Below are 15,165 nucleotides of genomic sequence, written 5' to 3' on the forward strand. Positions count from 1 at the left end.
AGGCTATAAGGCATTTTAGGAATTTCCATTTCTTTCATGATCTATGTCATACTATAGAGTTTCCCTTAAGACTTCCTCTCCCTAACGTTCTTTCTTTGCAATATTCAGAAATCATGCCTCCAAGAAAACCACCATTGCAAATGGGAAACAATGCTAATAATGCTCAAATCCCCCTGGCTCCTCAAGGCAATAACCCTTTACCCGAGCAAGTGACATATGTAGAGTTTAGGACCGCTTTCAAACAAGATCCCATAAGGGATGGATGGATCTCGAGGCCAGCAATAAACAGATAGAAGTCACGGTATCTGAGACCGTATGAGGGACCATTGGTGGAGACCTTAAGGGATGAATGCGATCATACCAGCACTAATGCACTGGATCCCATCAGAACTCCGAACTTAAGTGTGCTTGGGCGAGAGTAATACTAGGATGGGTGACCCTCTGGGAAGTGAAAGAGGAAATGAAACACAAGTATCCGTACCTCTTCCCTACATCTACAAGTAATCCTAACCTTTAGAACTCTGATATTGATTGCTCGATGAAAGTATATGTTATGTCAATGGGACAGAGAAACTCTCCATATAGTCGGTATAAGATCCCAAGAAAGGTTTTGGTTCACATTCGAGGACGAATGCTCTAAAGGGGGGAAGGATATTATACCCCATACTTTTGCACTTCAAAAGACTTTGGTACCTTGAGAGATTCTTGAGTTTCTTAAAAAATTTCTTAAGCTTCTTAAGTTTAGCTGATGGTTGTTATTTTTAATGTGTTTGCTAAGGTTTGTAGGTTAAAACGGATGTTTGGATAGGGCAAGTTATAGGGGAGATGTTGCCCGATTTCCGATAACTTCGGAACTAGTAATGACCTAGTCTAAGGAAATGGATAAGGAATTAGATCCTATGGGTAATTGGTGGTAGAATTACAAGCTAGAGAGTAGAATTTTACTAAACTTAGAATTACTTTTTTGTTAAATAGGTTAAGGTAGTAGTGAAGCGAGTCTGGATGTGATTAATCCATAACAGGTATGTAAAGCTAACGTTTCCTTCTTTTGGCATATTTTTGGCATAAGTATGTAAAGCTTATTCTTTCTCTTGGCATGATTTGGCATAAGTATGTAAAGCTAATCTTTCTTTTGTCATGGTCTTTATGAAAAAAATATATGAATTTTATATGGTACCAAGGAAGTTCTTATTCCTAGAGCCACTAGGATGGATAATTTCTTGATTTCCAACAGACATTTTACTACGCTTTGATACGAGTATATAATTCCGGAAGTTTTATTTTTATGTAATCCATAGTGAATTTCAAAAGGTACTTGATATGACTCGTGTCTTGATTTTGAACGATAGCTCATTGTAATTATTTCATTTGACTTATGTTGAGTAGAATTCAAAGGAAACTTTTTGCTACGCTTCCAAATATTAAATGACTGTTATTTTAATTATTCCATTGAGCCCCATAATATATTTTGAAATATGGAAATGAATTCAGAAAGACTATTTTGACATAGACCATCGTGACATCTGAAAGACATGCACTATGATTATCGCTCAATTTCTCTTATATGACTTGTCATCGGAGTTATGCTATCGAGTCTCTGGAAATGTTTTGTATTTTATATTGCATTTAGTTTCTCACTATTCCACTCGTGGATGCCTTAATGCTTCTTTCACTGAGTCCGGTCCAGGATTTGTTATCATGCATACTTCTCTACATTGTTCGCCGTGCCCCGACGTGAGGGAGCAGGTACTCCCTGTACATGGGTTTGATTTATGGAGATATGATATGCCATGTACACATATGATATGATATGATCTGATATGACCATCTAATATGACATGATCTGTTACGGAGATATTCCCTACTCTAGAGTTATGATGTGCTGTGGCGCCAGTGACGGTCGGCGACCATGATTTGTTCACTGAGTCCTATAATGGGGCCAGATATGGCATATGTTTTTCTACATACATTATCTGTGGTTATGAAAAGCATTTTAATATTCTGGATATATTTCTCATTTTTGCACCTTCTATTCTGATAATGGCTTTACTTATTACAGTCCATGCTTTACAAACTCGGTACATTATCCGTACTGACCCCCTTTATTCGGGGGCTGCATTACATGCCCGTAAGTACAGATGCTCGGTTTGCTGATCCGCTCACCTAGGACATCCACCATGCTGGTTGGCAGTGCTCCTTTGTATGGATCCCTATGTTGGTACTAACTTTTCTATTTTACATTTGTACATGTTGGTTAAGGGTACGACGAGGCCCTGTCCTATCATATGACTAGGCTATCATTCTTTAGAGATTTGTAGATTTGTGATGTGGGTTATGTATCTATTTTTAGGCTTTGTTCCGTGATGGACCTAACAACCCTCTTGTTCTATATTTGTTCTTATATGCTCTCTAGCGACTCCTTTTTGACTCCTACTTTTGTCTTTTCTGCTAACATGCTAAGTGGGGCTAGGGGTATATATGGGTGCCCAACTCGGGCACTAGTCACAGTTTGAAGAGTTGAGTCGTAACAAAAGTGGTATCAGAGTGGTTTGGTCCTTGGAATATCTACAGACCGTGTCTAGTATGAGGCTAGTCAGGCCCACAGGGTTACTAGGGCCCGACCTCATCTTGAGCGAGAGACTGTGCCCCTAACAGCCAATTTTGTGACACCGTCAGTATCAGAGGAGGTTAGGGCTGCCCCAGCTGTAGATTAGAGGGCGGCTTCACCGCCTATTTTCGGAGCCCCAGCACCCGAGCCTCTAGATCCATATCCAGGAGTTGAGGATAGGGCTATGCGGGATGCGGTCCAACTTTTGACTAGATAGATGGCAGGCCAGGAGCATAGATAAGGTTTAGGTGGAGATCAGGTACATAGGTCAGATAGTTCGAGGGCTTGTGAGTTTCTAACTGTAATCTTACAGATTTCTTCTAGACAAAGCCTGAGGAGGATCTCTAGGAGTTCATTAGGGAGATGCAGCATACATTGCATCTGATTAAGGCTTCTACGAAGGAGTCGGTTGAGTTGGCCTCGTATAGACTACACGAGGTAGCTGCTAACCGGTATGAGTCCTGGGAGTTGTCCAGGGGAAGAGTCGCTTCTCCAGTGATATGGGACGAGTTTGTAGAGGCTTTTCTTAGTCATTTCCTACCTCCTAAGATGAGGATGGCCATGGTGGACAGATTTTTACTGTTGAGGCAGCAAGGCCGTAGTGTTCATGAGTATAGTTTAGAGTTCGACTCATTAGCCTAATATGCACCTGCTTTGGTAGATGACATGACTGACAGAAAGCATAGATATATGATGGGACTAGATCGGTATCTGGTTGATAGTTGTTTGGTGATGGCTGCCCAGCAAGGGATGGACATCGCCCGTATAAAGGCATATGCTCAGGGAATGGAGGACAGACATAGAGGATACCAGTTCGACTGAGATTTTGGTAGGAGTCAACCCAAGAGAGCCAAATCAGCCGGGTATTCTGGAGAGTTCTGGAGCAGACCATCTCCGGAGCAGGATAGTAGATAGCCCACCCAGCTAGTGCGGTGTACACCTCCACAGTCCCTAGGCTGGAGACCAGATGGTACAGAATATTCAGGAGTAGGTCTGAACTACAGGGCTTTCCGTTCGCAGCCAGATAAAGACTTTGGTCAGATGAGGTCACCCAGGCTTCAGTGTTCTTATTGTGGCAGGTACCATCTGGGAGAGTGCTACCTTGTTATAGGGGCTTGTTTTTCTTGTGGCCGTCAAGGCCATGCGATGAGAGATTGCCCATATAAGGGTAGTTTGTGCAGCACAGCTTGGCCTACCAGATCAGCTGGGTTATCATCTTTTTTGGTAGATATGCACCCCATGGGGAAGGGTGCGGCTACACCAGCATGCCGCGATAGAGAACATGGCGGGGTCTCTGGTTCTAGCAGTCCTTCAAACTGCACTTATGCTTTGGCCACCCAGTAGGATCAGGAGGCATCTCCAGACATGATCACAGGTACATTATTGACCTTTTCCTAGACTGTATATGTACTGATAGATCTAGGCTCTACATCATCATATATTTATCCATTGATTGCTGATAAAAATTGGGATAAATGAAATGTGGTCTCGAATAAACTACTATATCAGTTATATAACTCGAATATCAGTCTTTGGACTAAATTATGTACTATCTATCGAGTATACCACGCACCCCATGGTTGTACTAGGGTTTTTTATAAGGGCAACCTAAAGTATGGATGATCTAACAGAGGGTGTAGACATGGTGCAGCATGTTAAATATGTTGGAATAGAATCATTTGCACGTAAATAGTTGAAAATAAACAGAGGATGAGATGGGTATACCCTAAAAGGGGGGAAGCAGACAATAGAAATACAAGCGTAAGAGAAAATCAACCAACGCTATTATATGTAAATAGGAACGCTTAAACTTCAAAAGAGATCTCATAAGGGATGGATAGATCTCGAGGCCAGTAATAAACAGATAGAATCCGCAGTATCTGAGATCGTGTGAGGGACCATTGGTGGAGACCTCAAGGGATAGATGCGATCATACCAGCACTAACGCACCGAATCCCATCAGAACTCCAAAGTTAAGCGTGCTTGGGCGAGAGTAGTACTAGGATGGGTGACCCCCTAGGAAGTGAAAGAGGAAATAAAACACAAGTATCCTTACCTCTTCCCTATGTCTACAAGTAATCCTAACCTTTGGAACTCTGATATTGATTGCTCGATGAAATTATATGTTATAGCAATGGGATAGAGAAACTCTTCATATAGTCGGTATAAGATCTGGAGGAAGGTTTTTGTTCACATTCGATGAAGAGTGCTCTAAAGAGGGGGAGGATGTTATACCCCATACTTTTGCACTTCGAAAGACTTTGGTACCTTTAGAGATTCTTGAGTTTCTTAAAAAAATTCTTAAGCTTCTTAAGTTTCTTGAAAGATTCCTAAGTTCTTGAAAGCTTCTTAAAAGTTACCATGTGAGCCGGATAGGCTATAACTCTATCAAACAACTCTAAGGAAAGGAGATTATGATGCCCATAATAGGGAAGGTTGGAAATAGAGTTATAAGGATTTAAAAGGAGTTGGAGGCCAAATAACAAGTTGTGGAACTCAACTTACTTGCGTAAGCTACCGACTAGGATGTCTTACATAACTAAGCTACTTGAGTACACATTGAGCTTAAGTAGCAAGGAATACATAAGCTCTTGAAGTGAAATGAGATTATGAACCCACAGAAGGGAAATAAGGAGACGATGCGCCTACTTGAAACAAGTAGGTGATGCACCTACTTGGACTAAGTAGGTGATGCACCTACTTGGACAAAGTAGGTGACTCACTGCTTGGGGTGGACCCACACTACCACGTGGCAATATATGAGTGGTCTCATGGGTGAGGTGGCACCCTAGGGGGATGCCACATATCACCCTAAGAGGCTGCCACATGTCACCCCTAGGGGATGCCACGTGTCACTCTCTAAAAGTGGATATATATACTTGGTCTTATGACTAAGTCTTCATTCTTGAGATGAACTTAGAAAAAAAAAAGGGAGAAAAACGTGAGAGCAAAAGAAAGGGAGCCACGAGTTGCTCCAATTCAAGGTAAGCCCCCGACTTTTTCTCCATGAATTAATTATTTAAGGTATCCTATGGTTAAATAATAGTTTTTAATATCTTAAAATACTTGTTGGGGTATAAAGGAAGTGAAGAAAACAACCCCACCAATTTCCAGCACGTTAAAGAGCTTTCGAAGCTAATTTTCAGCAAGTTTGGGAAGTCGTTCATTAAGGTATGGTGTGGTTATATTTTTCCATGTTTTGGTAAAGGGTTTGGAAATTTTATAAAAGGTATAAATATGTATTGGAAACATGAAAATATATATTTTACGACCAAAGAACGTTGCATATCATGTAGAGGCTGATTTGATGTTATTCTAACGGGTTAAAGTTTGGCTAGAGTCGTTATTATTGTGGTATTGTGTTGGGCATTATTTTGTAGTATTGAAGGGATGGAACATGGTTAAAAATATATGTATAGGCTGATGGTTGCTGCCATGTAACCTGTTACACCCCACCCTTTTTAAACTCAGAATGTCTCATAAGTTCCTTGGACATTATCATGTGAGACGGATACGCTACGACACTATCAAACGGCTCTAAGGAAGGGAGAATGTGATACCCCATACTAGAGAAGGTTAGAAGGGGAATCATAAGAATCCGGAAGGAATCGGAGGCCAAGTAACGAGTCGTAGGACTCGACTTATCTACGTAAGCTACTAATTTAGAAATCTTACATACATGAGTTACTTGATTACATACCAAGCTTACGTAGAAAGGGTTTCATAGGCTCTTAAAGTGAAACGAGATTACGAACCTACGAGAGGGAGCAAAAACTAGTTTCCGAACTTACGAAAGTGAAGCAAGCAGGTGACAAGCAGGCAGGTGACTCACCTACTTGGGATGGACCCCACGCTGCCACGTGGCAGTTTTGTGTTGGAAGCTTGGACGAGGTGTCACCCTAGGAGGCTGCCACGTGTCACCCTAGGGGACTGCCACGTGTCACCTCCTAAGGAGGTGTATATATACATGTTGTCTGACTCTTTAACTCATTTTCCATCCAAAAACATCAGCCAAATGAGAGGAAAAACGTGAAGAACCAAAAGGAACAAGGCAGCAACATTTTTGAAGAATTAAAGGTGAGTTTTCCAATTTTCTTCCGTGAATTAATTATATACGGTGTACCTTAAGTATGTGGATACGTATATATGTATTTTAAGACCTTCATGGAAGTAAAAATCCAGCTTTTCAATTGGAATTTGGAAGAGAAAATAAGAGAAAGTCGAAGGAGAAAATGTTAAGAATTAATTAACCAACCCGTTTTTGGAAGGGATAGTGGTTAGTAATATTGGTATAACTTCTTGTGTACAGATTCGTTTCGAGTGATTTAATATGTTTTGGAAAGGTATTTCGTGGTTATATAACTTTCATTCAGACTCCAAAATCCAGTTCTACTTTTATCAGCTTCAAAAGTGGTGATGAAGTGTAGAGGAGGTACTGCTCAAATTTAGTTTTGGAAATTCTACACGGACAGCTGTAAGTATTTTGGTCATATCGTTTTGTACAAAATTGATGTAGGGATGATTCAAAATTTTTTGCGACCCTAAGACATATGTCTATGACTTTCATGAAGGACGTAAATCCTGTTTCCCTCCATTACCCCTTCGAAACGAAGCTACAAGGTGAAACAGTAAACTGTCCAGATTTCACATTTTGGATAGTTTTGGCGAGTTTGACAAGTTTAACGTAAGGTAAGGTTTCTTCTTTAAATTTGAGCTTTATGTGTTCTGATGGAGCATGTTACACGCCCTATTGGTGGATGGAAATATGAAAATGGCTTAGAAATACTTGGCGTTCGGAATAAACTAATTTTTAGTCGTTATAGTTGAATTGTTGTCGAAACAAAGTGTTGTTCTTGTGAGTTGCTGTGCAGGGGTGTGGCTTGTTGTTGCAGGGCCTGAATATGTCCTAATGTGGGTTAGGGTGCTTCTAGTCGAAGCCACATGACCCCTCGTTATGTATAATTAAAGGCGTCACAAAATAAAGGCTAGACGCCCTATTTTGATATCGTATTTTTGAATAAGTCGTTTGGAGTGTATGTTGTATATTGTTGGTATGAATTGCTGCAGGTTGTTGTTGTTGGTTGGCTGTAGGTATTAGGTACCTAATTGTAAATTTGGATAGGGCACATTATAGGGGAGGTGCTGCCCAATTTTCGTTAACGCCTTAACAAACTAAAGAACTAGTCGAGGAAACGACTAAGGGAATAGATTCCATTAGCATTAAGGCGTAACCTCAGATACTAAAAAGTTAAGAGTAGTTGATATTCGTATTACTTTATATTGAATAGGTTCAGAAGACGACGAGGCGAGCAGGATAAAGGGTAACTCCCAAGAGGTATGTAAAGCTTTCTTGTGGCATGTTTTGGTATAAGCACGTACAATTATCTTTCTTTCCTTTTGGCAAGTTTTAGCCTTAAGTGAATTGTATGTGGAATGTGGGAATAATTCCATTCCCAGAACTCCAGGTACGCCCCATAATCCCTAACTACAGTTAAGTGTTAACACTCCTACAAGGATTGAGTATTACCTGTTAAGGCTTCTACGTGCTAAAGAATAGTGTATGGGAAACTATCTTTCCCTTTTTTTGATATGTATTTGGTACGAAAGTGAGATTTGAATGCCATAGTGGCTCACCGAGCCCTATAATGGGTCGGGTATGAAATATGTGTATGAAGGTCATCTGAAACAAAGTACAGACTACATAAAGCTTATTCTCTTTCTTCTTTTGGGCATGTCTTTGTCTTAGTTGTAAGTTAAATATGATCTGAGCTCTAGGGTAACTCTATTCTCAAACATCTCTTATTTACTTCTGAATATTGAACTCCTACAGTAGTCGAACTATCCCTGGAAACTGTTATATGCTATAGAGATAACAAATATACAAGCTCCAAGTCTTACAGACTATATGTTAACAAATGTTTCTGGTTCCATAAGCAATTTGGCTTTACTTTAGTACGTGTCTAAGGACCCCAAAACACTAGCTAATATAGCCCCTAATGGCATTTAAAGGGCATTTAAGGTGATTACATTACAATCCTGATTCTCAGACAATAGCTTAATTTTCTTCTACGGTTGAGTCTTCGATAATGATTTAAATTGCATATAGTTGCTCATTACTTTACTCGTGTATACTGTGACCCATCTTTCCCTGAGTCCCAGGCCAGGATATGTTCTCGTGCACAGTTCACTGCATTATTCACTGAGTCCCTCAATAGAGGGCCAGGATACGTGTATAAATATATGATGATGTGTTGTAATAAGGTGGTGATGGCAATGGGGCCATGATGGTTTTACAGAGATGATTTACAGAGATGATTCACCGGACCCCCGAAAGGGCCGGCTATATCAGATGACTCGAACATGCATGTTTTTGTAATTCATAAAGTACAGGTACAGGTTTCTGAATTGATATCTTATCCCCTGATTCTCTATCTCAGATATGTTTCCAGTTGTATTATATTATGTTTTACATACTCAGTACACATATCGTACTGACCCCCTTTCTTGGGGGGCTGCATTCATGCCCGCAGGTACAGATACAAATTTTGGGAGTCCGTCAGCTTAGGATTCCATGCAGCTCAGCTGGAAGAGGCTCCATTGTATCGGAGCCTAGTTTTTGATACTGTCCACGGATGTATAGAAATTGTTTTATCCATTCAGGGGTACGGCGGGGGCCCTGTCCCGCCATATGTTGTCATTTATATGTTTAGAGGTCTGCAGACATGTATATGTGGGTTGTGTATGTCAGTTTGATTAAGCTGGGTCTACATGATATATGATATATGTTATTATGTTATGGCAGCCTTATCGGCTTGCGTTCCCTGTCATGTTGTGATACAAACGAAAAGGGCTACAGTTTATGAAAATGTTATCGCTAGTGGGGCTCTGTTACATGATATTGTCTTATTCACGATTCAATGTGACCTCAGCTAATAGATATGTGTACGGGGGGTCCAGGTCGGACCCCAGTCGCGGCCTACGGGGTTGGGTCGTGACAGAAGTGGTATCAGAGCAGTTCGTCCTCGGAGTGTCTGCAGATCGTGTCTAGTAGAGTCTTGTTTATCGGTGTGTTGCGCGCCACATCTATAAACAGGAAGCTACAGGACATTTAGGATGTTACTTTTCTTCTACATCTGAGATCGTGCTTTAGATCCAAGTCATAGGAAAATTCCTTATACTAACCTTGGATCTTAACAGAAGGACGACACCAATAGAAGGAGGTAACTGACGACATGGAAAGTTAGGAAGCATGCAGGTAAGTAAAGTAAAGCCACGGAAGATATCCGTCGGGTAAGGTATTGAAATATAAAGTTGAAACCTGAAAGAAAAGCAGACAAAAAGTGCAACAGATGTAGTTTGGAGTTGGACATATGAGGTAAGTCTAGTATTTTTATATTATTGTTAACGTTGAAAGCCCTGTGTGGCTGCGATATGAGATGACATTGAAAGCCCTGTGTGGCTATGATATGATATGTATATATATATATGTTGGCCCTGTGAGGCATTGTTGGTATTTTCTGCGTGCAGGTTTTGGCATAAGTAAGAAATGTAGAGGAAACTTTGTCGAAATTTTCCCAGAACAAGGAAAAGGGAATGAAACATAGATTTTTAGGATGTCCTGGAGATTGATATCAAGTACCCTTATTATGTTTAATTAAAACTATAAGAGGTACTCTTCATGTCGTCAATAAGGGATACTTTTCTTACTCGAGGAAATTATTTTGAAGAAACAAAAGTCTGTCTGAGCAGTACAGTTCAGACCGTAGTATCTCCAACCGTAATTGTGTTGTAAAAAAAAGGAGGCTCAGGATGAAGGATAAGATGTCACGCGAACGAGTATCACTCTTTTTGGGAAAAAAATACCAAACCTCTAATTCCTAATTGTAAATCAGATGAGTTGTTTATAGCTTGAGGATAAACTCAGAAAGAGACCAGGTAGGTCAAGTATTAGAAGAAGTACTGTGATGTTTAAGAGGTTCTGATTTCTTCCAACAATAGTTGGAAAATGATGTACGATAATAGTTTATAATTTGCCACCGATTAATTGGGGAAAGAACTTCTAATAAAAGCACCTCAAAGAGATGTCAGGAACCAAATATATATACGAGTTAAAAGGGGGATAGGTAAGTATGAACTGAATAGTGTGATATGAGTATGCAGGGATAAATTGGAGCCACTAGTAAGACGCACTTAGTACGCGTTGCCTAAGTTAAAGGCCTGCATTGAGAACGCAGTAAGAGCATGGGGCTTAAGATACAAAGAAATGACGCGGGTACACCACGTCGCCCCAAAAATAGTGGAACCCTCAAGGGACGAGGATGGCAAACTTAAGGAATAATTGGCACAACTTATATTCGTCCCAAGAAACAAAGGATATAGGTTGGGACAAAGCCACTGCTTCAAGAAAACTTGGAATAGTTATCGTCGGAATAATAGTACTGCCTAATTGAAATTGAATGACTACAAGTACAAACAAATGAAAGTACGAGTACCCTCTAAAGGGGGGAAGGTAATGAGAAAATGGCAAAGGTAGGAGGAGGCAATTGATATAGCAATAAATGTAAGATAGACGTCTAAACTTCGATAAGATATCTTGTTAAACCAAGTTGGAAAGGTCTGGAAGTTACCAATAATTGGATGGAAGCCGGAATGCTACATAAGGTAGCGTTAAGAAGTTTGTGAGGAGACCTTAAACAACATAACACTAGAAGGCGGCTGCATATAAAAACAGAACAATGTACCAATGAAAGGATATTGAATAATTCAACAGGCACTACAAAGGATAACGACAGTATGCTAGACCAAAAGCCAAAATGTTGGTTATAGAGTTAGTCGCAAATGATATTGCGATAGATTAATAACCTAAGAAAAAGGAATAGAAAGCCTCCGGTGGTAGAAAATAAGGAGAACATAAAGTGAATAAAGGATCGTGGAGCTAAAGGTGTACGCCGATACTAGATGCAAGATAACAGACGAAAAGACGGGGCAAAACATAAAGACTCGCGAGACAACGTTGAGGTAAATCTGGAGCTAAGTTGAGTGCCCGCACCTCGTGGAAAAGGTTATAATGAAACGCGACCTGAAGACTTCCCATGGAGGTCACCCATCCCAATATTACTCTCACCCCAGCACGCTTTACTTCGAAATTCTGATGGAACTTAATACGTTAGTGCTGGTATGATCACGCGAGACAGAAGCATCTGACTAGTAACGGAGAAACGAGATGAGATTATGTACCCGGAGTATTATAAGATATGGTAAAGAAAATCGTAACAAGGTCTTAAGAAAAACAATAAGGATTAGCTATTTGCTAACTGACGACACACTTGAGTACCACAACTCTTCAACATAGAACTAGTTAATGAGAGGAAAACCGCAGAATGACTATATGTGCTAGTGGGCGAGGGAATTTTGACACCACTTGGTAGCCAACTCTGAGGGAGAAAAAGCAGAACCCAAAAAGGTAAGGGTACTAGCTGAGGTAATTTACAAATGACAGGGAGCAGTGCCCAAGGTCGGAAATCCCACAATATGACAAGGACTACAAAACTCATTTTGCACTCTAGCGCTAGATGACTCTAGAGGGAATGTTACTTGTGGAATAACAATATTAGTCCCTACTCCTTCGATCAAAGGTTACCTAATCCGCCGAGAAGGTGTAAAATTATAGAGTAAAAAAAAACATGGTAGGACTATTATCCCAAACAAAGGAGCCCAAGTTGCAACTAACTACCGAGAGGTGCAAAGATAAGTTAAGCCAAACTACCGAGATGGAATTAGTACTACGGGTAAAGTAAGACATGGCCACGATTGGACCAAAGATCTACCCCAACCTCGAGTGTAGGAAGGGAGGAAAGGCAGGGCAAGATATGAGGACTAGCGAGGTAACGCTAGGATGCTTCTTGTACACTCTTGTATTCTTGTAAAGGTAAAAGAATGACACAAGATAATGTGTCTAGAGGATTATAAGCTGGGGTAAGGGAAATTGTGAAAAGGTTTAAGTAAAACTGACTGAACTAGCTGGTTACTATAGGATAGCGAGCTTCTATGCCAAAACTCTTTTGGAATTACACCAGATCATGTTAGACAAAGCACAGAATGACTACGAGCGCCGTTATATGGGGGACTGCAACATTATTCGGTAGCAAACCCTAAGGATTGGAAAAAGAGGGGAAGAAGGACCCAAAAGATCGAATGCCAGTTAAAGTCCTGAAAAGAGTCGAGAAAGACTATACGAGGCTAACGGTTCCCAAATTATCCACGTCATTACGCACCCATTTTATACTTGGTAAGAGTAGGGTGCTATATGATTTGTTGTGATTAGGCTAAGGAATCAGCCCATTTGCTTCCAATCAAGAGCACCTATGCTGCTGAAATTAGGGGGAGTTATAGAACATGGAGAATGGTAAGGTTCCGTGAGGTTTCCTCCTCTAATATCCAGATAAAGGGACTTCAATTATAATTAATGCCTTGAGATCAGTCCAAGAAGAGGTCAGGAGCACAAACAGGTCTTAGTACCGCATTTCTCCCTCGAGCTACTAAACAGACTGAGCGCACTATTAGACGCTATAAGATATGTCACGAGCCGGGAGATTAACTTCGAAGGTAGCCGGAATGATTATCCATCACTTATCAAGTTTCCTACAACAATAATTACTACACTAGTATTCCAATGGCCTCGACATGATTAAGCAAGCTATTGACTAAAAGCCCAGAGTCGGCAGGAATGACATACAGATAATCGACGTCGACATATAGAGTTCAAGTTGATGATTGGATGTTCATCATAGGTTCACCTAGAAAAGGAACTTGACCCAGAATATATTAGACTGTATCAAGTTACTTATAAGGTGGGCAACGTGGCTGGTAAGTTGAGCTTACCACTTGATTTGGAGACCATACACCCAGCCTATCAGATATAGATATTTTGCGAATGTACTAGCGATCCACCCATAGTATGTTTTATAAATGAAGTCCATGAGATGAAAGAGTTATCCTATGAGGAGAAACTTATTTCCATCGTCGATTGGTAAATTAGAAGGTTGCGAACTGAGGACGTGCCTTCCGTCAAGGTACTGTGGCAAAAATCAAAACCAGAAAAGGGGATGACCTAAGGAATTAAAAAGAGGACATAACACACCAGGTCAACAGGTAACCCCAACTCCTGGAACTCGTATACTAAGTACTTCGATGGAAATATGTGTAAGGAAATAGAAACGAATCCCCCGATGGTCTATATAAGTTCTAAGGGAAGTTTTGTTTAACATTCGGGGACGAATGTTCTAAAGGGGGGAAGGATGTTACACCCCACCCTTTTTAAACTCAGAATGTCTCATAAGTTCCTTGGACATTATCATGTGAGACGGATACGCTACGACACTATCAAACGGCTCTAAGGAAGGGAGAATGTGATACCCCATACTAGAGAAGGTTAGAAGGGGAATCATAAGAATCCGGAAGGAATCGGAGGCCAAGTAACGAGTCGTAGGACTCGACTTATCTACGTAAGCTACTAATTTAGAAATCTTACATACATGAGTTACTTGATTACATACCAAGCTTACGTAGAAAGGGTTTCATAGGCTCTTAAAGTGAAACGAGATTACGAACCTACGAGAGGGAGCAAAAACTAGTTTCCGAACTTACGAAAGTGAAGCAAGCAGGTGACAAGCAGGCAGGTGACTCACCTACTTGGGATGGACCCCACGCTGCCACGTGGCAGTTTTGTGTTGGAAGCTTGGACGAGGTGTCACCCTAGGAGGATGCCACGTGTCACCCTAGGGGACTGCCACGTGTCACCTCCTAAGGAGGTGTATATATACATGTTGGCTGACTCTTTAACTCATTTTCCATCCAAAAACATCAGCCAAATGAGAGGAAAAACGTGAAGAACCAAAAGGAACAAGGCAGCAATATTTTTGAAGAATTAAAGGTGAGTTTTCCAATTTTCTTCCGTGAATTAATTATATACGGTGTACCTTAAGTATGTGGATACGTATATATGTATTTTAAGACCTTAATGGAAGTAAAAATCCAGCTTTTCAATTGGAATTTGGAAGAGAAAATAAGAGAAAGTCGAAGGAGAAAATGTTAAGAATTAATTAACCAACCCGTTTTTGGAAGGGATAGTGGTTAGTAATATTGGTATAAATTCTTGTGTACAGATTCGTTTCGAGTGATTTAATATGTTTTGGAAAGGTATTTCGTGGTTATATAACTTTCATTCAGACTCCAAAATCCAGTTCTACTTTTATCAGCTTCAAAAGTGGTGATGAAGTGTAGAGGAGGTACTGCTCAAATTTAGTTTTGGAAATTCTACACGGACAGCTGTAAGTATTTTGGTCATATCGTTTTGTACAAAATTGATGTAGGGATGATTCAAAATTGTTTGCGACCCTAAGACATATGTCTATGACTTTCATGAAGGACGTAAATCCTGTTTCCCTCCATTACCCCTTCGAAACGAGGCGACAAGGTGAAACAGTAAACTGTCCAGATTTCACATTTTGGATAGTTTTGGCGAGTTTGACAAGTTTAACGTAAGGTAAGGTTTCTTC

At 40.5% G+C, this 15,165-nt stretch overlaps 2 pseudogenes; both read left to right on the forward strand.

The window, feature by feature from the left end:
* Positions 1-347: 347 nt before the first annotated feature.
* On the forward strand, positions 348-469 carry LOC129890984 (5S ribosomal RNA; annotated as a pseudogene).
* Positions 470-4,530: 4,061 nt separating this feature from the next.
* Positions 4,531-4,650, forward strand: LOC129890944 (5S ribosomal RNA; annotated as a pseudogene).
* The last annotated feature ends 10,515 nt before the right edge of the window (positions 4,651-15,165 follow it).

This window comes from Solanum dulcamara, chromosome 5, assembly GCF_947179165.1.
Source record: "Solanum dulcamara chromosome 5, daSolDulc1.2, whole genome shotgun sequence".
Taxonomy (NCBI): domain Eukaryota; kingdom Viridiplantae; phylum Streptophyta; class Magnoliopsida; order Solanales; family Solanaceae; genus Solanum; species Solanum dulcamara.